This window comes from Bos indicus, chromosome 24 (genome assembly GCF_029378745.1).
Source record: "Bos indicus isolate NIAB-ARS_2022 breed Sahiwal x Tharparkar chromosome 24, NIAB-ARS_B.indTharparkar_mat_pri_1.0, whole genome shotgun sequence".
Lineage (NCBI taxonomy): Eukaryota > Metazoa > Chordata > Mammalia > Artiodactyla > Bovidae > Bos > Bos indicus.
This window is the reverse complement of record NC_091783.1, coordinates 44,783,755-44,811,427: the sequence shown is the minus strand read 5'-3', so window position 1 is coordinate 44,811,427 and position 27,673 is coordinate 44,783,755. Positions and strand designations below refer to the sequence as shown.

General features: G+C 43.4%; 1 protein-coding gene across 6 annotated transcripts in view; it reads right to left on the bottom strand.

The window, feature by feature from the left end:
• The window catches only part of SETBP1 (SET binding protein 1), a 409,906-nt gene that overhangs the window by 255,255 nt on the left and 126,978 nt on the right, over positions 1-27,673 (bottom strand). The window contains exon 1 of one of the 6 annotated variants that reach the window (XM_070778562.1): positions 88-27,673. This exon is cut by the window's right edge and continues 82,777 nt beyond it. The exons of the other annotated variants lie outside the window; for them this stretch is intronic. The gene's annotated coding sequence lies outside the window, so the exon portion shown is untranslated. The remainder of the gene's footprint in view (positions 1-87) is intronic. 6 annotated transcript variants of the gene reach the window in all.

Here is a 27,673-nt window from a genome sequence, read left to right as displayed (position 1 = left end):
GATTTTGTACAGGAAAACAATTGTAGCGCGAAGAGGTTTTGCCTGAGGCCATTCAGCTGGTGAGGTCTGGAACATAGGTTTTCCTACCTGCAACCCAGACTGCTTTCCACCAACGCATGCTGATTCCAGAGTCAATATATCATTGTGGGAAGCAATATATCTTTTTGGACATCCTGTGGGAAGCAGAATCCTTACCTGCCAATAAGAAATTGTAATCCTTACTTTAGTGAAAGAAATGGTACTTTGATGGCTTCCGAGTTATCAAGTATATATTTCTATTGAGTCACTTACCATAATGTCACTGTGACTAGTAACCCACCAGCCTTTCTGCACTAAATTGTGAGTTCCTTGCAGTCAGGGACTACAGCTTCAGTCAGTCCTTCAGATAAGTGTTAACTGAATAACGTCCATGTGCCAGGCACTGTGCTGGCCCCAAGGTACGCCACCCCAGGGGACCTGGACATGGACGACTATGGACTCTAGAGTCATCCCGTCTGTGCATTCCCCATGCCTGCACTCAGGGCTGACCTCCAATGTGGTGTGTGAATGTCAGAGTGAGCAGAGCTGCTAGTGCTGCACAACTTTCCCCCACACATCATGGAAGTTTTTCTGAAGTTGTGCCTGGTGTGTGCACAGGTTGTCAAGGGAAAAAGCTTCCTTTGCATCCTTCCATTCAGAAATGCCAGACTTAGGGCAGATGCACACACACCAGGCTGGACTGGTGTTTCAGGCCAATAGAGAAAGAATGAGGTTCACAGTTTCAGGCCAAATAGAGAAAGAATGAGCAGGTGCGAGAGCTCTCAGAGTTGGTGGCCGGGAAAGCATCTCATCAGAAGCCACGGAAGTTAGGAAACTAAGGGGGCCATGACTTCCACTGCCTTCTAGGCTCCTCCCCGAACATTTATAATTCTCAACTCTCTTGTAAGCCCTGAAACATAGAGACCACTAGGCGGTAGGTTCAGCTTTGGACTCCAGAACCCAAATTCCAACATGTTACTGCCCGCCTGCCACGTGTCGTTTAGCTGGGTGGCTTCAAGCCCAGACTGGACCAGCCTAGTGGGAATGTCCTCCTGCTGGACAGGCCAGAAAGGGCCACCAGTGGCCAGAGCCACACCCTGGTGACTCAGCCAGCCTCCTTAAGCCCCTGGACTGGCAGGCCTGGTCCAGCTTCCAGGTGCCTGCTCAATTCATCCCCAGCAGTGAGCAACATGGACACCAAATACAACAGCTTTTGTCCAAGAATGATCCTGTGCCCTAGCCTGACTCTGGACCCTTACCTTTTCATTATAATTTATCTTGTTCCCAAGGGAACCAGCAGGTTGCAAGCAGTCCTACTCCATTCTGGAAGAATCATTCTCAACGGAAATTCTTAGTATCCACTTGCTACCTGCTGGCTTTACTTTAATGCTAGAACAGCCTTATCACCTGAGCCAAAGTTGAACAAGACGGTTGCCCCATGTGTGGCCTCGATATGAACATGAAAACATGCTTCAGTATGGTGCTGTGAGAAACCACTGGATTCCGAGTACAAGGTTCTGGGTGGAAGTCTCACTTCTGCTCCCACCATGGGCCCTTGAGTGGGTGATTGACCTCTGGGGGCCTACTTCCTGCCGTAACCCAGGGGTGCCCTCTGCCCCCATTTGGGATGTTGTACAGATGAAATGAGAGACAGGGCTTCCTTTCTGTTTGCCCCTCCATCTACTTCCAAAAACGTGTGATGGTCTGCAATGAAGGAAACATACACAGTAAGCCTTACTATAAAAAGAAAAGATCCAACTCTTTGTGGAGGAAGGATGAGACGGAAAGAAGCATATCCATACTCTCAGCTGACTGAGTAACAGGGAAGTGTTTAGAAGTTCTGATGAGAGAGGGGAAGCGCAGTGGGTACGTCTGGTGTTTGGTATTGCTGCCCAAGGGAAACCAGGTGATCAGCCACCCCCACCTAAAGATGGCATTTTGATTTGTCTTTTGAAAACCAACAAGACACATGTACCAAGTGAAAACGGGAGGACTACTCCCACTCTCAAGTATCTGTCCTAATGAAACAATCCCAGAAATAAAAAGCTACATAAGAATTGCTCAACTGCTTTCAAAAATCCAATAATAGCAGACTATTAAAATATATATTTTTATCTATATTCACTCAGTGAAATATTATCTGCTCATTAAAATCGAGAAAATATGGGAAAGTAATCGTAACAATGTTAAGTAAAAGCAAATGCAAATAGATACAAACAATGATTAGAGCTCCACAGGATTTTTTTCACAGAGATAGATGGTAGAGAGGAGTATTCTAACAACCGAACCTAATCCTTTAGGCTGGTGAGACTGTGTGTATGAGTGTGTGTGTTTCTTTTCATGAAAAGAAATCTCAAAATATTTTTACAAATGTTTTTGTGAAGACAGCTAATATCAAAGAAGTAATAGGTCATGCCTCTGAGCTCTCTGCAGGCCGCCTTTAACTGTGTAAAAGGCAGGCAGGGGTGATTTCAATCCTCTTAAAAGTGCCTATTATCACTGGGGGATGGGAGTAGTGGTTAAGAAACTAAAAACCCACTAAGGACACATGTGGCCTTGGCAACCTTTGGTTACTATCCCAAGGGCCACTAGTTTAAAATCCAAGGAGTCTGTGCATCAGAGTTGAGAGCTCACTCCTCTGGGAGTCTTGGTTCAGTGTGGCCTGACATGGCCAAAGTCACTTCCCAGATCCTGCCTCACTTCCTAGTTTGCAAAGCAAGGGGATTGAGATCAACAAATGCTGAAGTCCTTCTTTTTTAAGGGTTCAGTGACTTTATGATCCTCTGAATCTCTACCAGAATAAATTCATTTTTATAAGGGAAGCCCTTTATAACAAAATATCTCTACAGTAATAAGAAATCTACTTCTCAAAAGGCAACCACAGACTAACAAGAATGTGAATGTGGAGTTAGATGAAGGTTTGAATCCAATTTGCCACTTTCCAGATGTTTATACTATTTTAGGAAATCAATCAATCTTGCTGTAAAAGAGAATTAAATGTGATAATTTATGAAATTCCACATGGATGGTGAGTGGCCAAAAACACTTAACTACATTGAAGCCAAATGGCAAATAAATAACAAAATACATGTCATATACAATAATCTTTCTATTCTTGGAAGATGTCAATATATTCTGTATACATAGACTATAATTTCCAAGAATCGTTAAGAGCCAGATTTCTCAGGTTTGCTTGGTACATGTGTCTTATTGGTTTTCAAAAGGTCACATTATCTTATTGCCCATTATCCTCAGGAAGACACGTGTTCTGACTTCTGTTTGGAAAGTGTGGCCACTCATAGTTCATCTCCTGGTTTGACTGAGACCCATGTTCAACCCAGACCAAGATGACTCTCTGATTTTAAAGAAAGTTCATGGTCACTGAACCCCAATCCTAACCAAGCCTAACCTAAGCCTAAGATGCAACACTCAGTGCAGTGCTGAGTTCTGCACTTGGAAGGTCCAATGGACAAGGACACAGACTGGATATTATATTTCTAAGACCCCAGTATTTAACCATATGACCCTAGGGGAGTCATTTGCCCAGTCTGGGCTCCGGTTATCTGGTGAGGGGGCTGGTCTGGAACGTAATTAAGGCTTCAGCTTTCAAACGCAGTGTGTCTCTGTGAGCAGCTGGCACTCTTAGCAAATTCTCTTAATAAATGCTTTTGTTCTAACTTCATCCCTATATGAAGTCATTTGGATCCAGGGCCTCTTGCTTCCACCCTCAACGATGCAGTTGGGCTGGTGCTGTTGTGTAGATCTGTTTCCTGTCAACTGAGGGAATGCACAAGATAAACCTGGAGGTCCCTGCGCGCTGTCTGGATCTAACCCAGGGGCAACATTATCATCTGACCCCAAACAGAACAAGCCCCAGAAGATCATCCATTTTCTTAAATCACTGGCTGGATCCATGTTTAATGCATTCTTGTCAACCAAGAGCAAGACACACAGTCTTGCTCATTCTGGATCAGAAAGAGGCAAAAAGACCCATGGAGGAGGAACGGAGGTGGGGAAAGTGACAAATCTGAAAGGCATTTTTAAAAAATTTGAGAATGTGCTTCTTTGTTAAGACTAGGACACTCTGAGATGATGCACTAAGCTGTTCTATTCCACTGAACACAGACTGTGGCAGGTTAAAAAAGCAGCTAGCTAAGGATTCATTCGTGGTGAATCTGAACCTCTTCTTTTTTCAGATGTTCAGAGAAGGCCTTGATATCGGGATATCAATGGGAAATGTCCCTTCTAGTAAAGGTAGGCATAGAGGTACCTCTAAGATACAAAACTTACCAGTGCCTGTATCCAGAGTCTGGTCATCCCCCGCCACCCACCATACCCCTCCCTGTGGGTTCCCTCCCTCTCCTCTCAATCACCTTCGCCCTTCAGCCAGCTGCTGACTTGTCCCTGTATTTTCCCTGGATAAGCTTCACCACTGCCCCTCCAGCCAGTCCCTAAATCCTTCCTGAGTATTTGCATTGTAGCTTTGCTTGCACCTGCTCCAGAGACCCTGCCTTTCTCTCCCTGCAAAAGCGTCTGCCCTAAGCCCCCTCCCACCCATTAGCAGATTCCCAGGCAGATGACGCCACAGAATGAAAATGACACCACAGAATGAAAAAGGCCAGTGGAGGTTGCAATTCCCCTGGCTGCTTGCTCGGCCTGCCCTGCTCTGGCTTTTGTAGAAAGCTCCCTGGGAGCCTCCCTCCTCTCCCTTTCCTCCTCGCAGGCCTCTTCTCTCATCTGCTGTCCCTTGTTTCCCAGGCTCTCTCTCCACTGTTTCTCTAATTTGTTTATGGACTTGGGGAATCAAATCACCTTTGTTCAGACAAAGAAACAGCCTGGCGTAATGGAAGATGCACTTATTTGGAATCAGGAAAGCTGTATTTAGGTGCAGACTCAGGATGGAGAGCTGGGAGGGTCCTCCATCATCTCTTTCAAGCTTGTCACTTCACAGGTGAAGAAACAGAAGGCCCAGAGAGGCTGCAGTTTCCTTGTCACTGGGCATCTGTGCCTCCTTAGGCTGTCATTTTGCCTATCTCAGTTTCAGTTTCCTCATCTGCCTGGCAACAGAAACAATATGTTTCAACTTCAAAGACCATCTTAAAGATGGAAATTGTGCTGATTGACCAGGGCAGTAAATGTGTAATCCTGACTCCATTTTCATCCTTAACAGAGGAGTATGTCTGATTAGGGGACCCATATGGCAAGTCCTTTAAAGTCACAGACCTGTGTGAGCAGCAGTACTTAAGGTTTCAGGGAATGGACGCAAGCTTGTTGCACTCTGAACTGTGGCCTCTTGTGTCAGGTAATCATTCGGCTGTACATGGTATCCAGGAGGTCAGAAACTGAACAGATTTAAAAAAAAAAAAACAAAACAAAAAAAACTGGATTGTATTTCATAATCAGATTTGGAGAAGAGTGTATCTTGCTGACTCCATGGACCTTCTGGGACAATGAAGCAAGAAAGAAGTATAAACTAGAAAGCACCACAGGCCCAAATCACACAAAGATATTAAACACTGGTATTAGTAGTACCCAAAAGTTGCTGCTTCTAAGTCGCTTCAGTCGTGTCTGACTCTGTGCAACCCCATAGACGGCAGCCTACAAGGCTCCTCCATCCCTGGGATTCTCCAAGCAAGAACATGGGAGTGGGTTAACATTTCCCTCTCCGATGCATCAAAGTGAAAAGTGAAAGTGAAGTCACTCAGTCGTGTCCAACTCTTCGTGACCCCATGGACTGCAGCCTATGAGGCTCCTCCGTCCATGGAATTTTCCAGGCAAGAGCACTGGAGTGGGGTGCTATTGCCTTCTCCAAGTACCCAAAAGTAGTGTCAACCATAACAACAACAACCAAAATATGATAATTATGGGAGGTGAAAGATGTGTTAACTAACCATATTGTGTTAAACATTTCACAATATATACATGTATTGCATTATATACAATGAATATATACATTGTACACCTTAAACTGAATGTTATACGTCAATTATATCTTGATACAATGGAAAAAAAAAGAAGTTGTGTCAAAAAGGCTTCAGATATCTGGAACCCAGTCCCAAGAAAATGACCAAGTTAAATAGCAGCAACAGAGGGGACTGGTAAAATGAATCTTATTGGACATCCTAAATAACTTTTGCCCATTTTTTCCTTCCTTTCCCCCTAGGAAGTAGACGCAGAATCCTCCTTATGGCACTCCATCTTCACACCCAACTCATAAAGTTCAATTGAAAAGCCTTGCTAATAGCTCCCATCGTTAAGTTCTGAGGTCCTGATGAATTTTGCCATACAGTTTAATGTTAGATTGTATACAGTCTCGGAGAAGGCAATGGCACCCCACTCCAGTACTTTTGCCTAGAAAATCCCATGGATGGAGGAGCCTGGTAGGCTGCAGTCCATGGGGTTGCGAAGAGTTGGACACGACCGAGCAACTTCACTTTCACTTTTCACTTTCATGCATTGGAGAAGGAAATGGCAACCCACTCCAGGGTTCTTGCCTGGAGAATCCCAGGGACAGGGGGAGCCTGGTGGGCTGCCGTCTATGGGGTTGCACAGAGTCGGACACGACTGAAGCGACTTAGCAGTAGCAGCAGCAGTATATAATCTAATTCTGTTTCCTCACCAAGAGAGAATCTTTTCTTTGGGGGAAGGGGGGAGGAGCGCAGAGTGGGGAGGTCACACAGCTTGTTGCCCGACCAGGGATCTTATTTGAACTTAAGAGATTGAACCCAGGCCCCATAGCAGTGCAAGTACAGAGTCCTAACCACTGGACTGCCAGGGAATTCCCAAGATGAATTCTTACGGGTGGGAACTATATTTTCTTTTATTATCCTTTGTTGCCCAACATGCACTGGGCATATAGTAAGAGCTTAGTAAATATCGGTGAGTAGCTTGATTTCTGAACTGAAGAGAGAATAAGAATCCAAGTCTATACCGAGCTCCTGGCACCGTATGTGTCAGGCCCAACAGTTCCACAACTTCCCACCAAGTTCTCCCTGCCCAGCAGTGTATTTATGATACTAGAGGCAGTAACATGGCCCAATGTATGAGATTTCAACAGACACAGTACAGCTAAAGAGAATTCAAAGACCCTGAATTCCACATACTTCAAGTTCACAGCCCCCTCCACACACCTGTGCTCATGCTATATCACCTACCAGGAAAGCCTCCTCTCCAAATCTGATTACCAAATACAATTCAGTTTTTTAAAAAACCTATTCAGATTCTGACCTCCTAGAATAGCATGTACAGCTGCGTGAGTTGCCACAGTTCAGAGTTCAAGCTTGCATCCATCCCTGAAGCCTTCAGTACTTCTCCTCACTTAGAGCTCTGACTTTAAAGGACTTACCATGTGGCCCCCCTAATCAAACATGCAGTCATTAGGAAGGGAATTTTCTTTAGCCTTTGCTTACTGTTAGAAGCATCTACTTCCTAGGTCACATAAAATTTGGCATAATTTAAACCAACAGATAATACTTCTGCTTTGCCAATCTGGATGTTTGAGAAACCATAGATAACCTTCACTCTGTTTATTGTAACAAATTCCATTTTAAGGAACCAGAGGCATTTGACTGGGCTCTTGGCCTATTCAGTTTACTTCTGATTCCCTTGGGCCAGAGCTCTTTCCAACCTCACAGAGCAACCTCCACTTCTTAAATCTGCAGAGAAAATAAATCTATCCTCTTCCTCCATCACTCTGCCTCTTCCTCTCTACTTCAACCCAGAAGAACAAATGCAAGCTTTATGGCTGAATCAAAAACAGAAGCCTTACAGCTCATGTCTCAGTGCACCTTCTTCTTCCAGAACCCAGACACATAAGGAGTGTTGAACCCAAGGTCTACACTAAAGAGAGAGAGCAGAGTGGGATTAAGGAATGAAGGAGAAGAAATCGAGGGCACACAAAGCCTGGGGGACTTCACGACTGGGGAAAGACTCTAGTTTCAGAGAAGGGGTATACTCTCTTCAGTTCAGCACCACTTTCAGGAAAATTTTCCCTGTATTCTGGGGACGAAGAAATGACTCACAATCTACCCATCTAATCTAAATATAAGAACTGTTCCTATAAGCCCCTCCATCTCCACATTGCAAGAACTCCAATTCACAGCAGCTCTAAGAGACAAGGTTGCCCTTCCTCACTCTACATATAATGAACCGAAGTCAAGGCTTTCTGTTCTCAGCCAAAGACTGTGAACTGGAGCTGAAAACTCAAGTCTGAGTGGCTCTGAAGTAATTTCCTTTTTACTCCAGTCTATAGGCAAATGCTTATTTTCCTGACCATCCAGGGAATTTATTGTCAAAGCCATCATTTTTTAATTCTTGAACATGATTTGAATGTTTACTAGTTCGGATAAAGAACTTGTCTCCCCAAGCAAAGGGCAAAACTGCTAAGGGCAGGAAACAGGTCACACCTGGCATATCATCTGAGGCACGCAGTCAGGCCCTCTGTGAACTCTGCCATCTGATTTCACGGGGCCAGAGCTCTTCCCCTCACACTGCAACCTCCCTTTCCACCACAACTACCTCGCATTAGGCACAGGTTTTGCACAAAGCAGGTTTTGGGTATATTTTTGTAGAACTTTGCCCAAATAAAACAAGCAAGAAGTAGCTTCTGGAAGATTCTATACTCTGCTTTTCAAGTGAGATTCTCTGACCCCCTGCTCTGTTTTCTAACTTACCAGTCTTTCCCTATACTCCCACTGGATTCAGAGCCCCTTCTCCATTACTTTGGCCCTTGCGTCAACTATAGACCACATCAGGTCATATTTTGCCTCCATCTCCCAGTAGGCTGGGAGTTCCTAGAGGGCAAGAGCCCTTGCCCTTACTCATCACTATATTTTCAGCCTATAGGACTTGCTAAATTTAGTACTTGATCAATGGTATTTGTGAACTCAAAACAGGAATTGGACCAAAGAACTTATAAATCTGGCCTGGCAGACAGGGCCACCGGCACTGTTCTAACACCCCAGCAGACGTGTGGTCTCAGTCCAGAAACAGATGTGGTCTATTAGGGTATCAGCTCTCAGAGGACTCTGAGTTTATGACTCAAGACTTGCATCTGCAGAGCCTTGCACAGTGTCTGGCACACTCTACAGAATGACTATGTGTATGTGGAATAAATTAATTACTGACTTCAAACTGGACCAGTTCCCACATACTCTCTCTTTCCTCAGAAGGCAAAGTTGTGTAAGTTTCCCTTTTTAATGATTGGCAAAGTCATAGAAATTCAGAGTCTGATGGAGATGGAGAGCTGATTCCAATTTCTCATTTACAGATGGGAACACTGAAGTCCAAGATCTCACAGAAGGCCTCCTACTCTCAGTCTAGCACGCATTCAACTCTGCCACTGTCACATTTTGCAGGAAATCCAAGAGCCTGGGAGGCCTATGGCTGAGCCACAAGACTCTTGGCTCCTTTCTTCCCATCTCTGTCCAGCACTTGTCTCTTGATAGTGAAGAGAGTTTTCACCAGGAAAAAGGTTGGGAAAAGAGCCTTTTTTCTTCCCAAGCAGACGCCAGAAGGTTTTTCTGTACTCTGACATTCTAGGAGAGGATCCACCTTCACATAGTATCTTCCAATGGTAACGCCTCAAAGACATTCTTCATGAAAGGACAGAGTCATAGAATGGACTGCTGAACTTGAGTTTTGTTTGACTGTAGAAAACTCAATGGAAAAGGATTCTGAGAAACAATTTAGTGCCTTCCTCCCCAGTGACCCAGCAGTAAAGGATTTGCCTGCAATGCAGGAGACCCAGGTTTTGTCCCTGGGTCGGGATGATCCCCTGGAGGAGGGCATAGCAACCCTCTCCAGTATCCTTGCCTGGAGAATCCCATGGACAGAGGAGCCTTGGGGGCTACAGTCCATGGGGTCGCAAAGAGTCAGACACGACTGAAGTGACTTAGCATACACACACGCATACACATCCCCTTTTATAGCCTGTTTCTTCTCTGCTCTATGGATAACTGGCATTCAAAATCAATATATCATTGGTATGAGCCCAAAGAAACCCCTTAGAGTCACTTATTGTTAATGCCATGGAAGCAACAATCTTGGCACCACCCCTGACCTGTGGAGCTTTCACATTAAAGAAAACAATCCTGAAACTAGAGAAAGCCTAGACCTGCTGGAGTACAGCATTCCCTGCACTCTAAGGCTCTCATCCGATCAGAAATGCTTAGAAACATTGCCCATGACTTGTCATTTTCCAGCTCACATGTTGGAATCATCCCAGCTCACAACTAGAAACTTGATTTTCAGGGTGTTAGTAGGAGGTGATTCAATGTACAGCTGGAGAACAGCCATCAGTGTTGACACAGAAGAAGCAACCGCCTACAGTCCAAGAAAAGGTGCTCTGCCAGGACACCATTCAAGTGGATGGCACACTATGCCAAGATGATGTACAAAAATATCTCAAATACAATGATGGGGAGAACAAAATGAAGTGTTCATTTAAGAAAATAATTCACCCACAATAGCTTGAGAGACTATTTCCTCTTGCTCAGCTATTTTCTATAGAAATTAGGGAGCACTACAAATCAAATAGGATTCTAATCAAATCACACATATTCAAAGAGCCTTTGTGTATCAATAAAAGTTATAGAATTTGAAAAAAAAATGAATTCATTCAAGCATTTTTAGGAATGAGACCACTATCGATGTGGCATACGGCATAACCTCTGCAAATGTGTATTGTGTATGCCATGAGAAAAGAGACGCTGAAGGACAGAGGCAAAGAGGGATGTCTATAGAGGCTTATGCAGAGGTTTGCTCCCATGAGCCACAGGGCAACACTGCACCGCACTCTCTGTGCCTCTCATAGTTCTAAACTCCATGAGCCCTGAGACTGGTGATGGGGCAGCGGCTCAGGCCACCAGCCCAATATACCTGGGCCTCCTGGAGCTCATTTCTGTAGGGAACAAGATCACATGGTTATTCTCCAGTGAAACAGTGGGTCGTCCTGCTCAAAACAGCTGTCTGTAGGAACACGCAAAGGACGACAGGTTCAATGACTATGCCAGCGCTTGGGCCAGTTGCCCTAAGAATCCCCATCCTTGTTGGGAACCCCACTGACAGACAGTGGTTGGAGGCCTCTTGTAGACACTACTCACAATACGTTGGTACCCCCACATGGCGGCATGTGCTGAGGTATAGTTTTAATCTTCCCAATGCGAGATGAAAGGAAAACAAAGGCAGACACTCATTTGTCAACACAAAGGTTTAACGGCACCTTTAAATAAAATTACCTTTTGCCCTCATATTTCCTCAGACCTGTGGGTATCTTCAACAGTCACGGTAAACACTGTATTTCAAAATTGCAAGTTCTACCTGGTAAGAAGTCCTCCATACTCAGGTGGGCACAGTTCAGTCAGTCCACATGACTGTACTAAGAAAGACGGAAGATAATGGTCAGCCCTTCAGGAAACCCATAACCGTTTTTTTCAGCCAGGACAAATGTTTCACCATTTTTACTGGTGTCTCCTTCCTTTTACAGAGCATGTGAGGTCGTGCCACAAGGACATCGGTGAATTATATAGTGTGTGTGCATACAGACACGTGTGTGTGTGAACACAGATGTAAGCAAGCAGGTGTGTATTTATTGAAACATCTCAGCCTGGTGGAATGTTCAAAGCGGGATGGAGCTAGACAGGTGCGTGAGGCAGGGTTGCAGCCTGAAAAATCTCTTGCTAGAATGGTTTTGTCTCTTTACAACTAAGTGTAAAGAGACAAAAGAAATATAAAGAAACATAAAGGACTGTATTTTCAAAGAATTGCAAATTTAAGATCTGGTCTAAAGTCGTCTACAAAATACTCAAAAGGAACAAGCAATAGAATTTTTTTTAAAAATCTGGGTTCAACTCCTGGATCTAAGCTCTCTGGCACTTTCCCTCTTGGGGTTTCAGCTTTCTAATGCATCTCTCTAATTCAAAATGAGGAAGGTGGGCCTTTGCTGAGTCCTGGATCCCTCTCAGAATCTTTTGAAATTTACATAGCTCTCCCTAGAAAATGTACATATTCACAGCTCAATACAATTCTGCAGGACATTCCAAGGCACTGACCACCTGAAGCCTCTCCCTAGATTAGGCTGCTATTCAGCATCCCTTCAGGCTTTAAAAATTCTTCTTTATATTTCTGAGCAAGAAAATCTGGACCTGTGGGCTTCCATTTCAACTTCTCTTTTCCTCATTCCCTCAATACAGTGATCTACCTGCAAAATTACATCAAGTACTAAAGCTTGAAAGTTCTATAAAACTGTTTCACAAACCCAATGGGCATGATATGTTAGGAAGCAAAAGATATTACAATTAAGGTTTCCAATCCAGAAATCAAATGTCATTCACTCAGCTGTGAAAGCGATTGTCAGGAAAGCTTTGGGAATTAATATCTCACATGTGACTCAGTTTCTTTAGGGGTTTTTCTACTTGAAATGTGCTTAAATCTAATTGTGAATGGATGCCAGGAAACCATGAAGACGGGCACATTTCTTTCAACCCAATATTATAAAGTTATCCTCTTTCCATCTTTATAAAGACGTTGGAATACACTTTCTATTTCCTTCCCTGAAAACTGTGTAATTTTCAAACTTATAAGGTGCCTCAGACATTGTTTAGGTCATGATCTTCACTTCAGATGAAGGCTCACAGAGGTGAATGCTCACCAGGTAGAAAGGGACTCAGACTCAGTTCTATTGACTCTCAAATATTGATTTTTTCCCCTTATCCTTTGCTGCCTATTTCAGAGGCCTCACACAGGAAAATAAAGCAGATTGAATATATGTTGGGAGGAGAGGGAAGGTGGGGATATTTTGTAAAATGAAGAAAAGGGTACCATGGATAAGAACTCTCCTGCTGCTTTTCTTTTCAGCAAACGTAGTGAGATAACATCCATTAAAGCCATGGGACCTGTTCAGTGGGGAAGAAAATAACCCATGCAGGGAGGCTCTAAAGACAATTTCCCCTTCGCAGGGCAGATGGGAGCCCAGAGGAGTGGGTCAGTCTCAGCAATGGCTCTTCTAAGAAGGTATAGAGGCTCCCACTTTCTGCATTAAGATTCTTTCCTGAAAAGGATTATTCTGGGTGTTTCTATTTTATAATCTGCTTATAATTCACTGACCACCCCCAGGCTCCAGAGACTCACTCTCCTGTCCACTTTAGACAGATCGTCCATGAATCACACTTCCTAACACTTGGGCTGGAATTTTCTCCACTCAACACACCCCCGACTTTTAGACGTGTGGGTAATGAGAGACGAAGCTTTTGTTTAAAGCAACAATATTATCTGTATATGAGACTTCATCAAGAAAAGCTGTTTGACAGAGAGTCATCCATAGATCCAGCAAGATGCTAAAGGCCATGAATAACCCATAGACCTAGTCTGTATGGGCCAGATCCCCTTATATCCATTTCCTAAGACAGGTCCAAAGAGTCTTTCTAGATGGCATATTAATTTTCTTTTAAAGTCTGAGATCAGGAATCTCACACACACACACACAAACACACACACACCATACTTCCCTGGAACATGTAAGTCCAGACTAAGAGATCAGAGATTATACATACTCACAGAATTAATTTTTTGAATTTTCAAGTTTTCATGGAGTTGCCCTTATATGAGAATGAAGAGAAATTTGTTTTTAGGATTATTTAATTGCAGTTTAATTAAATTAATTGAGAAACCTATATGCAGGTCAGGAAGCAACAGTTAGAACTGGACATGGAACAACAGACTGGTTCCAAATAGGAAAAGGAGTACGTCAAGGCTATATATTGTCACCCTGCTTATTTAACTTATATGCAGAGCACATCATGAGAAATGCTGGGCTGGAAGAAGCACAAGCTGGAATCAAGATTGCCGGGAGAAATATCAATAACCTCAGATATGCAGATGACACCACTCTTATGGCAGAAAGGGAAGAGGAACTAAAGAGCCTCTTGATGAAAGTGAAAGAGGAGAGTGAAAAAGTTGGCTTAAAACTCAACATTCAGAAAATGAAGATCATGGCATCTGGTCCCATCACTTCATGGGAAATAGATGGGGAAACAGTGGAAACAGTGTCAGACTTTATTTTTGGGGGCTCCACAATCACTGCAGATGGTGAATGCAACCATGAAATTAAAAGACGCTTGCTCCTTGGAAGGAAAGTTATGACCAACCTAGATAGCATATTCAAAAGCAGAGACATTACTTTGCCAACAAAGGTCTGTCTAGTCAAGGCTATGGTTTTTCCAGTGGTCATGTATGGATGTGAGAGTTGGACTGTGAAGAAAGCTGAGCACCGAAGAATTGATGCTTTTGAACTGTGGTGTTGGAGAAGACTCTTGAGTCCCTTGGACTGCAAGGAGATCCAACCCGTCCATTCTAAAGGAGATCAGTCCTGGGTGTTCTTTGGAAGAACTGATGCTAAAGCTGAAACTCCAGTACTTTGGCCACCTCATGCGAAGAGTTGACTCATTGGAAAAGACTCTGATGCTGGGAGGGATTGGGGGCAGGAGGAGAAGGGGACAACAGAGGATGAGATGGCTGGATGGCATCACTGACTCGATGGACGTGAGTTTGAGTGAACTCCAGGAGTTGGTGATGGGCAGGGAGGCCTGGAGTGCTTCAATTCATGGGGTCACAAAGAGTCAGACATGACTGAGTGACTGAACTGAACTGAACTGAATTGCAGTTTTGAAAGTCATATTACCCATATTTATCCAACTGTTTCTTATATACTCCTTCAAAAAATCTAGTTCCTCACACACCTACTACTGCTGCTGCTAAGTCGCTTCAGTCATGTCCAACTCTGTGAGACTCCATAGACAGCAGCCCATCAGGCTCCATCATTGCTGGGATTTTCCAGGAAAGAACACTGGAGCAGGTTGCCATTTCCTTCTCCAATGCATGAAAGTGAAAAGTGAAAGTGAAGTCGCTCAGTTGTGTCTGACTCTTAGCGACACCATGGACTGCAGCCTACTAGGCTCCTCCGTCCATGGGATTTTCCAGGCAAGAGTACTGGAGGGTGCCATTGCCTTCTCCACACACACCTGCTACATCCTCCCTATTGGGCCCATCTGAACCTTCTAGTATCTCAATAGAAAAGCACAATGTTTTCACTGGGGAAAGTGGAAATATTCATGCCAAAAAATTGTCTTTTAGGATTCTGCTTCCAAAAGTTAAAACAGAGAAGCAATTAGCACCATTAGCTGTTATATCCCACTGCAGGTCACCTAATCCTACTTAGCAGAGACTGCACATCCTGCTGGTGATTACAATGGGGAAACAAAAGATTTGTAATAACCCATGATTACTCAAAAAAGTTGGTTGATGGCAATTTTTTGTGTGTTTGTTTTGAAAATGTTTCTTCTTAGGTTAGTTTCTGAAACTTCTTTCCTTACCTTACTACAGTGAATGCTCAAGGGTCAGCAAAATCATGCTAAGATTAGCTAGAGTCAAATGTAATAAGAAAGTGAAACAATTCTAGACCGAAAGTAGGTTTTCATAAATGTACTTCCTGCTGCTTCTCCACATAACCCACCTTGTGTCCCACAAGAGATGAGCTCTGTGGCCCCTGCAAGTGTCTCCTGCTTTCCTATCAACCCACGCTCTTCCATTCTTCCTAGAATGATGCTCAGTTTCTCTTCATAGATCCCAACCAGCACATGCTTGTCAGTCTCCCCTCTGAAGTCCTCCTGAGCTACCCTGGTTAACGCTGACCTTTCTCGACTTGAAATCACCGCCTCAAATAAAACTTAATTGGCAAATGGCAAATTTCAGTTGAACTAGTAAAGAGTTGAAAATGGGTGACATAAGAACAATAAATAACAAGTGTTGGTGAGGATGTGGAGAAAAGGGAAACTTCATGCTGTTGGTGGGAATGAATATAGGTGCAGCCATTATAGAAAAAAGAATGGCGAATCCTCAAAAAACCAAGACTAGAATATCACACAAACTAGCAATTTTACTTCTGGGTATTTACTCCAGATATGCAGATGATACCACTCTAAGGGCAGAAAATGAAGAGGAACTAAACAGCCTCTTGATGAGGGTGAAAGAGGAGAGTGAAAAAAACTGGCTTAAAACTCAACATTCAAAAAACAAAGATCATGGCATCCAGTCCCATCACTTCATGTCAAATAGAAGGGGATAAAGTGAAAGCAGTGACAGATGTCATTTTCTTGGGCTCCAAAATCATTGTGGATGGTGACTGTAGCCATGGAATTAAAGCTATGACAAACCTAGACAGCATATCAAAAACCAGAGACATCATTTTGCCAACAAAGGACCATATAGTCCAAACTATATGGACCTTTTACTGATATTACCAGTGAAAATGAAAGTGAAGTCGCTCAATCGTGTCCGACTCCTTGTGACCCCGTGGACTGTAACCCACCAGGTTCCTCTGTCCATGGGATTCTCCAGGCAAGATTTTACCAGTAGTCATGTACAAATGTGAGAGTTGGACCATAAAGAAGGCTGAGCACTAAGGAATCGATTCTTTTGAATTGTGGTGCTGGAGAGGACTCTTGAGAGTCCCTTGGACTGCAAGGAGTTCAAACCAATCTTAAAGGAAATCAACCATGAATATTCACTGGAAGGACTGCTATGAAGCTGAGGCTCCATTACTTTGGCCACCTGATGAGTGAAGAGTCAACTCATTGGAAAAGACCCTGACGCTGAGAAAGACTGAAGGCAAAAGGAGAAGAGGGTGACAGAGGATGAGATGGTTAGACAGTATCACTGACTCAATGGACATGAGTTTGAACAAACTCTGGGAGATAGTGAAGGACAGGTAAGCCTGGAGTGCTACAGTCCATAGGTTCACAAAGAGTTGGACATGACTTAGCAACTGAACAACAACAACAAATATGCCTCCTTGTTCATTGCAGCATTATTCACAATAGCCAAGACATGGAAGCAACCCATCAATAGATGAATGGATAGAGAAGATGTGATATATAAATATACAAACAATGAAACACTACTCAGCCATTAAAAAGGAAAGAAATCTTGCCATTTGCAATAGCATGGATGGATCTAGAGTGTATTATCCTAAGTAAAATAAGTCAGACAGAGAAAGACAAATACCATATGATCTCAATCATATGTGAAACCTAAAAAACAACCAACCAAACAAAATACAACAAAACAGACTCATAGATACAGAGGGAAGCAGGGTGGACAATGGGTGAGATACATGAATGAAATTAAGAGGTATGAACTTCCAGTTCTAAAATAAGTCACAGGATGATGTAATGTACAGCATACGGGATATGGTCAATAATACTGTAATAACTTCATATGGAGATAGATGGTTATTAGACAATGTGGAGATCATTTGTAATTTATTTAAATGTTGAATCACTATGCTGCATCCCTGAAACTAACATAGTATTTATTGTATGACAACTATATTTCAATAAAAAAGAAAGAAAAGTGAATGGAAAATGGACACACCCTGCATTTTGAATGCTCACAGGCTAATGGGGAGACAAGCATAGAAACAAATAATTATAAGGAAGTGTGAAGGAGGGCGTATCAGCCAAGGTCTTGAAACAGCTGACCACACTAAAATCAAGATAGTTAAGGAGAGTTAATTTACAATGGTATGAATGGATGTATGGGAAGCATGAGGAGTGGTTCGTAGAGAAGACATTAGTATCTCTAGACTCCAAGTATAGAGAGGGAGTAGTGGCTGGAACCACAAGAGCCTCTAGAGGATTGGTAGGTTTTCAATACCTTCTAGTCTCCATTCTGTCACTGGAAACAGCTTGGTAAGGGGCACATACGAAGATCTCACTGCCTTATTTCTAAGCTCTCATGGCTTCTATTTGTTCTGAGGATGAAGACCAAATTTCTTGGCTTGCTCTTTTCACTCTTCAACATCAGGACCCAACCATCATTGTTTAGCTTGTTACTTCCCTCCAGAGCGGCCATTCTCTATAGCATCATACCCTAACTGGAATACCCTTTTAAACTAGCCAAATCCTATTTGTCCTTCAAGATTCAACCCAAATGTCTAATCCCCTTGGGCCTTGCCTCAACCTCCTGAGTAAACTTCTTTCCTTCAGCCTCCAAGTGTGTATCTCCTGTATCTCTGATGAGTGCCAAAAAAAAAAAAAAGGTGAATGCTGAAGAGGGTCTGAGTTTAAGCAGAGACAGAGAGACAGAGGCCAAAAAGATATGTAGTCTATGTCTTACTCTTGGACTTCTTCCACATACATCCCAAAGGACTCATTTCTTCTTTTTGTAATCAGAAGGTCAAGATAATTCAGGGAAGAGTCAAAAATAACATTTGTTGCTGCCAAAACTGGTTATATCCATACATACAAAAAATATGGAAAACAACCTAATATTGTGAAGATAACTCAATGAGAAGAAATAATAATAACAATAATAGTTATTTAGTGTCCCCTTCTGAGGGGCTGGCCTGACCTCATGCCTTCTGGTACAAAGGGCCCTTGAGGTCCCAGAGAGTATTGGGTTCCAGCAGAAGTACTATGCAGGACAGTCTAAATTAGCAGTATAAATCTGTTACAAATGAATGATTCTATTAGTTCCCCAGTATGAGGAATAATTGAAAAATTAAGCAAAGAGGCATAAAGGGCCTTCAGCAAATAAATTCACAATGATAAAATGTTGACTGGCCCAGGGGATCCTATGTTACTATCATTTAGGGGTTTCTTTGGCTTTCAAAGTTAAAGCAAAACTGCCAAGTACTCTTGGCTTGAAACATTTGAAAACAAAAACAAAATGAAACAAAATAAAGTCACCAAATATGAATGGAAATGTCTCTATGATGGTGCATGGATAATTTAAGATAAGATAGAAAAGATTCCATGGTTCTAAATTGGGTAAAACAAATTTAAATGCTTCTTGGTGGAGTAGCTACTAACATCGTAACAGAAAACAACAAAAAATAAACTCTTAAGATGGAAAAATAGAACTGGTGGACATAAAATTTAATTCTACAGTGTAAGTGTACAATCAAGGAAGAACTACATGTAAAATCTATAAAATGTGCTTTTAATATATACAGTCCCCTGTACCCTGAGTCTTGAACAGCCTCAGCTTGCATTATATTGCCAAGATCATTATGCAAAACTGTTGTCACAAAAAAGTATAAGATTCCTACCCTTGCCTTACAGAGCTCACGGTATAGTTAGAAAGTGAAAACTGACACACTTAAAACAGTTGTGCGCCCAGTGGCACACTGGTTGCCCAGGGCTTACTGTGAGTGGTAATGGAATTCCCAGATGGAAGCTGTCAGTTTAAGCTGAGTAAAGTGCAAATAGGAGTTAGACATCAAAAGATGGGAAGACATGGCTGAGGTGGCAAAGAGGAAGGAAACTGAGTCTTCCTACCATAAGGTACTGCATTACGGCACCACAATCAGAAGAGAAGCTTCCTGTCACGAGCACAAATGTATGGTGGAAAACTAAAACTCAGTCCGATGACATAAACTTGTTTTAAGCATGTTTAGAGTTTAAGTGTTACTAGTAGTCACATAGATGAGAAATTTCCAACACACTGAGATATAAATACCTTTAGATAGATGATGGTACTAGTAGGAAAAAAACAAAAAAAAACAAAAAACTGCCTGCCAAAGCAGGAGATGTAAGAGACAAGGGTTCTTACTCTAGTATTCTTGCCTTGAGAATCCCATGAACAGAGGAGGCTGCCTGGCTACAGTCCATAGTTCACAAAGAGCTGGACAGGACCAAAATGACCCAGCATGAGTGCATGCAGACAGATACACAGAAATCGCTGTGTTATCAGTGATAACAGAGAGAAAGGGAAAGAGAGAACTTAGAATTAACCTTTCCCCAAAAGAAAGCAGGAGACAGTGTTACATGGAAGACTCAGACATGATGCATTAGCAAGGGACAAGCTTTTGTGATCATTCTTGCTAAAGAATGCCAATGGCAGAAGACAGATTCACAGGCTTTAACAACAACAACAAAAAAGGCAGTATTTGAAAGGTATCCGTAAGGGAAAATAATTTAAAACAATGAATGAGGATCTCGCTTTTCTCCCAGGTGATCAGTTTTCCTTTCACGTTTTAATTTTTCTTCTTATTCCCTAATGTGGCATTTCCCTCACTTCACCTTCTGCCTTTATGGATATGTGCACACATATGATACTTTAGAATAATGGCAATGTCAAGAAGTGTGTAATGGGGCAAAGAGGAATGGAAGGTCTGAAGCATGACTTCGAGACTCCCCAGCAATCTCAGGCAGACCATGGAGGACCTTCCAGCCTTTTGTTCTGACATCCAGCTCAGACACTTAAAATTTAGTATAGAGGAATGAGGCTGGAGGAATTGCTTCCCCTCCATGACAGGCTGCCTTAGCTGATTGACCTTAGTAAGTGGAATAAGTGTTCCATTATCTCACTTGTTGAATGAACTAGCTGAGACAGTCAGTCTCTTTTGGACTTCCAAACCCTAGATGTTCTAATCCTACAGTATCAGAGCTGAACTCAGGGCCTTGCTGAGGCCATAGGGAAACCCAAAAGAAGACAGTTCATACCTTTAGTCTGGCTTAGATGAAAAAGGAAATGCCTAAAATTAAGAAGAGTTCAACAGACCTTGTAAATACATACCAAGTGGTAAGAACAACAGGATATAACAAAAGTTATAAAAAGCGTATGTCCAGGGTTGTGGCACCTCTCAAAAAGTCCAAAATGACTTTCTGAAGGGGAGGAGGGTGGATTTGACTAAGGAACTGAGGAACTGGTAGGTTGTGAGACGGGAAAGAGGAGGAGTGAGAATACATGCAAGCTTGCACCCCACATACACACACCCACACCCTGCCTCTATACGCATGCACACACATAGGTTCACAGTCATCCCCACAGTGCCTAGCAGCCATTAGACATACAAAACAAGTCAATCCCTCAAGCACGAACAGGTTCCTCGTCCCGAGTTTCCAACGTCAACTTGTAGTATGCTGAAAATACTCCTATTAGTGCGTTATTTCATTCCTTGAGGTCTTGGGGGATTTTTAGTTTCAAAGTCTTCCTATACTTTAAAATCCCTGCTGCTAAGTCGCTTCAGTCGTGTCCGACTCTGTGCGACCCCATAGACGGCAGCCCACCAGGCTCCTCCATCCATGGGATTTTCCAGGCAAGAACACTGGAGTGGGGTGCCATTGCCTTCTACCTGGAGAGGGGTAATTTCTTGTGTTAGTTGTCCTCAAACCTCAGTTCTGTGGACAGAATGTGGAGACAGCAATAAGCTGAGGTCTACCATACAACTGTACTCATTTCACCTGCTACCAAGGTTATGCTCAAAATCCTTCAAACTAGGCTTCAACAGTAGGTGAACTGAGAACTTCCAGATGTACAAGCTGGATTTAGAAAAGGTAGAGAAACCAGAAACCAGAAATCAAATTGCCAACATCCACTGGATCAAAGAAAAAGCAAGAGAATTTAAAAAGAAAAATCTACTTCTGCTTCATTTACTATACTAAAGCCTTTGACAGTAAGGATCACAACAAACCACAGGAAATTCTTAAAGAGATGGAAATACCAAACCACCTTACCTGTCTCCTGAGAAACCAATATGCAGGACAAGAAGCAACAGTTAGAACTAGACATGGAACAAAGAACAGGTTCAAAATTGGGAAAGGTGTACATTGTCACCCTGCTTATTTAACTTCTATGCAGAGTATCTCATGCAAAATGCAGGGCTGGATGGATCACAAACTGGAATCAAGACTGCTGGGAGAAAGATTAACACCTTCAGATATGTAGATGAAACCACTCTAATGGCAGAAAGTGAAGAGGAACTAAAGAGCCACTTAATGAGGGTGCAAGTTTTAAGCCACCCTCAACATTTAAAAAACTAAGATCACTTTTCGCGGCAAGTAGAAGGGGATAAAGTGGAAGCAGTGACAGATTTTATTTTCTTGGGCTCCAAAATAACAGCAGACAGTGAGTGCAGCCACGAAATTAAAAGATACTTGCTCCTTGGAAGAAAAGCTATAACAAACCAAGACAACACATTAAAAAGCAGAGACATCACTTTGCCGACAAAGGTCCATATAGTCAAAGCTGTGGTTTTCAAGTCATGTACAAATGTGAGCGCTGGATCATAAAGAAGGCTGGGTGCCAAAGAATTGATGCTTTCAAACTGTGGTGCTGCAGAAGACTCTTGAGAGTCCCTTGGACTGCAAGGAGATCAAACCAGTCAACCCTAAAGGAAATCAACCCTGAATATTCATTGGAAGGATAGATGCTGAAGCTGAAGTTCCAATACTTTGCTGACCTAATATGAAGAGCTGACTCATGGGAAAAGACCCTGATGCTGGGAAAAACTGGAGATTGAAAGCAAAAAGAGAAGAGAGTGGCAGAGAATGAGATGGTTAGATAGCATCACTGACTCAATGGACATGAATTTGAGTAAACTCCAGGATATCATGAAGGACGGGGGGCCTGCCGTACTGCAGTCCATGGGGTCACAGAGTTGGACTGGACCAGGACTTAGAGAATGAACAACGAAGAGTAAAAAATAAAAGAAGATAGAGAACGAGAAAAAGATCAGGCAAAGAGGCGAGGAGGAAAGACCGAGAAAAAGCAAACATCAGGAAAATTTTTCAATGTTAACTAAAAAGTTAACTCCTTGTCTTCACTATCAAGAAAAGTATGTGGGGATGGTGGGGGTGGGATTGGAGTGTCAGAGAGGAAAGAGGAAAAGACAGAGTAATCGGAAAGAAGAGAACGGAGGGGAAGGAGGGAAAGCCAGAGTCTGGAAGTGGCATCTGTTGAGACACAGTCTAAGAAGTCAGTGCCCTGAGGAGCACCCCTACCCGGGCTCAGATGCAGTCCTATGAACAGGAGCACCAGCTATATTTAGCTCCAGTGTAACATCAGCCACTAGTATTCATTCCACTTGGGCAGCTGCTGTCCAGTCCTGAGGAGATATTTTACTACCTACTCTTAAACATCTATGCCAAGGTCCCGGGCCTTGATAGCTACAGAATCCACTGCATTTATATACAAGAGGGCAGCATTTTGAACATAACTGACAAGACTGCAACAGGAAAGCATTTTCAGAAGCCTAAAGTCATGACTCCTGGCTGCATCGGATGTCTTTTACCCCGACCCCTGCAGGCAAACACCAGCCCTTACCTTTTATGGTGTGTTCTCTCCTGAGAACTTCCTGATCTTCTGGCCCTCACTCCACAGAGGGCTTTGTGTTTTGGAAGAATACTCTCTGGTATCTACTCAAGCGTCCCCAGACCCAGCTGACCCATAGAAATACCTACAGGTTTCCTCTGATGCCAGGTGAACATGACGGACTTCTACTGAAAAAGTGGTTTGGCTATTAAAGGGTTGGCAGGTTACCAACCTCAACACCCTATGCAAGAAACCCAAACCCTGGCACCACACAGGAGAAGTGCTAGGACTGGGAACAGTTCAGAAAATCAACAGTGCTTGACCTGAATATTAAGTAATTCTGAGTCACTGTTCTAGGTAAGGTGTCGTAGTTAAATTCTATGGACAAAATCCCACATAAACATTCCCTCCACTCTCAAGAAGATTCAGTTACGATTCATGTCTAACAACAATCACACAGGTGCCCCAGGGAGTAGATGAATGGGCTCTAGATGAAATTCTGAGAGGAGAAAAAGCAGTGTAACTTTGGAAGGCTGAGAAGGTTTTTCAGAAGAAGAGACTCCTTTCTCAAAAAAATGAACTATTAACAAGCAGAGGGGAAGGAGGAGAGCATTTCAGTTGGGAGAGATAAAAGAGGCAAATATGTCCCTCATTCTTTGGTTGAGTATAGATGGACACTTCTGCAAAATTAAAGTTCCCAATCTTGTGCCTTGACAAATACCAGTAGATTCTCCATAATTAACTCTTGGGGAAAAAGCCATCTGCACAAAGGTTTTTGCCAAGAAGCAACCTCCTTATCTACAAACTAGAAGCCAAAAGTCCCTCTTCCATGAAACAAGACTAGGAAAGGTAACTAGCATGGAAACTAACACAGAAAAAGTCTGGGTCCTTATAAGAAGGATTGTCTGTGCTGCAGAAAACAACAACAAAAGTACAAGACTAGTGACACGGATGGGGAAGGTTGATGGCCGTGCCTGCCCTGGTCTGAACTTGAAAAGGAGAATCCCCAGAGGATGGTGTATGCCAATCGTTCCTTCCTGGTGAAGTAGAGAACTGAGGAGGCAAGGACCAGGTGGAATAAGGAGCTTACTTTAGCCAGAGATCACCTACAAGCTGTCTAATCACTTTAACCCAGACTGAACTGAAGGAAGGGCTAAGAGAAAAACATTCTCTTTAGGGTATAAAATGGGTTATTTCCTGTCCACATGGTTCCTCATAAATACATTAATGACTTTATAGGCATGTCTGCCTGGAAAGGCAACAGTTTAACAACCACACAGTGGTAAACAGTCCTTTTGGATTCTGTGTAAATTGAGCAAAAGACCAAAGAACTATTAAAAAGTATGTGTTAAATTACTCTTTTTCCCACACCTCATTCTTTTTAGATGGGAAGATCAATAAACGAGCCTAATATTTGATTTAAAAGAAAAAATACCCAAACCTTCAGGAGTATTTGAACATGAATGGTCCCAGTGCTGAGAAATGCAGGCACATGTGCCCACACACACACACACACACACACTCCTTATTGGTGACAAAGTCAAGACTTGTGTACAGAGCATGGCTATGCAGTGACAGAACTGTGTCATAGTTCACCTGGACAAATAGTTCACCTGTGACAAATGTAGTCACATACCTGTCAAGAAATCCTGTTCTTCTGCCTCCAAAACATTTCTCAAACCTGATCCTTTCTACCTAGTGCCCCATCCCCTTCACCCAAACCACCACCATGACTTCATAATTCATTTCTGGCTCCCTTCCATCCCTCCTTCATAGAAATTCCAGAAAAATCCCTTTACAAGCAAATCTAATTTTGTCATATCCCTACTCAGCCCTTTAATGGCCCCCATTGTTCCTAAGCTAGAGACCCTGAGAATCTTTCTCCTGTCAGCAGAGGCAGGTGCAACTTCCCTCTCCCTTTCCAGCCTCATCTCCTCACACCATCCGTGGTCATTCCACCTGCTCTGCATATCCCACTGCACTGACCTCCTTCCAGATTCTCAGCACTGCCTACACCACCCTCCTCGCTCTCAGCGCCTTCACACAGAACCTTCTCTTTGCCTTCCAGAACTGACCTCCTTCCAGATTCTCAGCACTGCCTTCACCACCCTACTCGCTCTCAGCGCCTTCACACAGAACCTTCTCTTTGCCTTCCAGATTTTCACAGCACTCTTGCTCCTCAGAGTCCTTATCATGTTTGAAATTATTTATGTACGTTTTGATTGTTTGATGGATGCCTATCATCACTAGGATTATGGTGAAGGTCAAATCATAGAATAAGCATGAAAATCTTTAAAGAACTGTAAACAGGATCCCAGTGGAAATCACAGCTTTCCCATTGCTACTTTTAAAGAACTCCCTCAAACAAAACAAAATGTAAATGAAACAGCAGTAGCATCATTTTCCCCAAACATCAAAAGTAAATGACTTCCAGAAGCAAGCTCCTTTTTATGTTAGGCTAAGATAGCAGCAGGCACAACCTGGTGAATGATTAGCCTTGGGATCTCCTGGCATCAGACAAAAATCCACTTCCCTAGGGCCAGTGGAGGCACGAACATCAGCCTGAGTCTTGACAACCTCCCTGGTGCGGGAACGCGTCCCCTGGGCCCAGCACGCCTGGTTCCAAAGGTGCGAGTGGCCGAAGGAGAGTAAACATTAACTCTGGTAGGGAATAATTAGTCAGTTGTGGACGGCTTTCCATCCACAGTTTGTGAAGTACTGACCTGAAAATGAGCTGAAAGGAATGAAGATTGGGGTAACGCCCACTGAACTGGCCACCCCTCAAGCACCTCTCCAGGTTCACGCCCCCATCTCTTCTAACCCCAGTCTACCGGCAACCCTGACCTCTATGAGCTGCAAATCAAGTTTTTTTAGTCTCTGCCTTCAGCCACGGTAGGGCACCAACAGGAAATTACAGGAAGGGAGGTGAGTGAGGTCAGGAGTACCGCTCTCCCAGCCTCCTCCCTGCTGGGTCCCCCAGACTGTGTTAACTAAAGGCCTCGGCTCCTCCTCCACCAATACAACTTCCTTGCGCTCTCCAGCTTGCTCCCCAAGCCCAACACACCCATACATTCAGGGAACTGATCCTTCCCATTTCGAGTCAAGGGTGGTCATAGTTCTCTGGGGGCTATTACTATTCCTGGGATACTCCAGCTTCCTTTGTGGTTTCCCTACACCCGGCTCAGTTCTGGAGGTAGAGAGACTTCACTGCCAGAAGCATACATAGGAACAAATGAGATGAGTATGAGGAAATAAGGAACGTGTTCCATGGGTGCCTGCACTCCTGTGATCCGGGGTGGCCGTGGGGCCAGAAGTCAGGAAAGGTCTCCCTAAGAAGCAGATGCTTGGGCTGACATCAGAACTGGGCAAGTCTGGGTGGGACACGGGTAGAGGTTAGTGGAGGGAGCGGGAGAATCCCGGGCAGAGGGAACAGCCTGTTCCAAGGTCTTGTCACACCCTCTTTCCCTCACACTTGCTGTGTGTGGGTGTTACATTGCTTCAGTTGTGTAGGACTCTTTGCGACCCCATGGACTGTAGTCCACCCACAGGGCTCCTCTGTCCATCGGATTCTCCAGGCAAGAATACTGGAGTGGGTTGTCATGCCTTTCTCCAAAGGATCTTCCCAACCCAGGGATCAAACCTGCATCTCTTCTATCTCCTGCATTGACAAGTGGGTTCTTTACCACTAGCGCCACCCACACAAAGGATCTTAGCCCTTTATTTCACATTTGGTTATTTAAGCTTTTGTGGGGAATGCACTTTGCCATTTTAAATGACTGCACAAATATGAGATGATGATAATCATGTTAATAAAAATCCTCAAGTACACATAAACACTTCAAGGCAGCCCAGACTTTGTCCACAGCACCTAGCATAATGGCAAACGTACATACAGTTGAAGAACAACAAACATATTGCAATGGACTGAATGTTTGTGCCCTCTCAAAATTCATACATTGAAATCTCTAACCTCCAATGTGATGACATTAGGAGGCAGGGCCTTTGAGAGGTGATTAGGTCATGAGGGTGGATCTTCATGAATGGGATTAGTGCTGTTATAAAAGGGACCCCAGATAGCTAGCTCTCTTGCTTCCTTCCACTGTGAGAGAATATAGGAAGAAGACACAGTCTGCAACCTTGGAGAGGGCCCTCCCAGAACTCGATCTTGCTAGCATCCTGACGTCAGACTTCCAGCCTTCAGACCTATCAGAAATAAATTTCTGTTTATAAGCCACCCAGCCTACAGTGTTTTCCTATGAAAGCCCAAACTAAGACACATTTGCAACTGACTTGGTTGACTGACTAAAGGGGAAAATCCAGAGAAGACCTAGCACTACCTGTCAGTGAAGATGGGTGCATAAAATGCAGGATGGGTGCTAAGCAGCAGGTTGACCTTGGGCGAATTACACTTATCTTCAGATACTATTTGGTCAGGTCTCAGGCCCTAGGATGGGAGATAAGCAAGAGTTACTTTTGGTCTCCGATATGCCTCAGAGAAGAGCTGGGACACAACGGGTGACCTCCATCCTGAGGGGGATATGAAATTCAGCCTCAGGTGTGGGGT